Genomic DNA, 1,726 nt, shown 5'->3' on the forward strand with positions numbered 1-1,726 from the left:
TTGTCCTTGGTAGAGTACTACGGTATCACAGCTCATAATACCTCCAACTCCTGGGCTTAAGTGATTCTCTTGCCTCAGACTCCCAAGTAGCTGGGACTACAGGCGCCCACCACAATGCCTGGCTGTTTTTTGGTTGTAGTTGTCATTATTGTTTGGTAGGCCCAGCTTGGATTTGAACCTGCCAGCTCTCATGTATGTGGCTGGTGCCTTAGCCTCTTGAGCTATAGGCACTAAGCCAAAATTTGCATTTCTTACAGGGGGCTTAACAATGGAATAAAGAGGGAGCCAGTAGGTGCTTTATAAGGGTTAGAAATAGCCCTTAAGGACAAGTATTTTTAAGGAAAAAATTACTCAATGATACTTGTTTAAAGCACATAAAGAAGATTTGGGCTCAACAGCATGCGCAGGTGGGAATTTATAGCCAAGGAGTAGGGTGAGAGGTCAATGGATAGACAATTACTAAGAAGAAACAACAGGGTGAGGGGGATTCTGGCTAAACCTACCCACCAAGATTTTTGCTAAAGGCAAACCAGGGTGATCAGACATCACTTGGAGGATGGTGGACATTAAAGAAACTCATCAGATATTGAGTATGATCAAATATCAAGGATATGGGGGAAGGTTCTTGTTAAAATGACTTAGCAGAGTTCTAAGCTAAAACTGAATTTTCAAGTGAATTTTACAAGATCTGGGAGAAGCTTTAGGAGTCTTCCCTGAGAGTGCCTCCTACCACTTAGCACTGCCACCGCCACTGAGGTACTCCCTGAGTATAAGGACATAACATTGAAAAGGCATTTGGGAACTTACTACATTCAATCTGTATTTAGCACCGATTCTGTTAGGTACTCTACTAGGCCATGGAAATACAAGAATCCAAGAGACATGGTCTTTGTCCTCCTTGGAGCCACTGAGGAAGGGGGACAAATAAGCATTTCCTATAAGTTGTAAGCCTGAAATAGATGGGATAAGCTCAGTGCCTATAGCTTAGTGTCTAAGGCGCCAGCCACATATACCAGAGCTGGCGGGTTCGAATCCAGCCTGGGCCTGACAAACAATGACAACTACAACCAAAAAAATAGCCAGGCATTGTGGCAGGTCCCTATAATCCCAGCTATTTGGGAGGCCTAGGCAAGAGAATCACTTAAGCCCAGGAGTTGGAGGTTGCTGTGAGCTGTGATGCCACGGCACTCTATCCAGGGTGACAGCTTGAGGCTCTGTCTCAAAAAAGAAAAATAAATGGGATAACATTTATATCATGCTGATGAGAAATAGCATGAGAGAGGAGGCTAAAGGTGCAAGAGACGGAGACAGCCTATAAAGCCAGGCCCTGAGAAGAAATCAGCAGATGGAGCTACCCCCCCAACCACTGGGAGGTAGGGCGTGGAGAGAAACATGGACAGACACATGTATTAGGTTTGGTGTAGGATAGACCATAGGGTTAAAAGTACTAGGCACTAAAGACAGAGTGATCTGGGGGAAGCCAGGCATCACTGCTTGCCCTGAGTACTGAAAATAATACTCACTAGACACAGCACACTGTCCCAACCCTAAGTCATACTTAGCAGTGGTAAGAAAAAGGCAAGAGTGGGCGGTGCCTGTGGCTCAGTGAGTAGGGTGCCGGCCCCATATACCGAGGGTGGTGGGTTCGAACCCAGCCCCAGCCAAACTGCAACAAAAAAATAGCCGGGCGTTGTGGCGGGCACCTGTAGTCCCAGCTACTCGGGAG

The sequence above is a fragment of the Otolemur garnettii genome, unplaced genomic scaffold (genome assembly GCF_000181295.1).
Source record: "Otolemur garnettii isolate 467f Iridium unplaced genomic scaffold, OtoGar3 scaffold00089, whole genome shotgun sequence".
Lineage (NCBI taxonomy): Eukaryota > Metazoa > Chordata > Mammalia > Primates > Galagidae > Otolemur > Otolemur garnettii.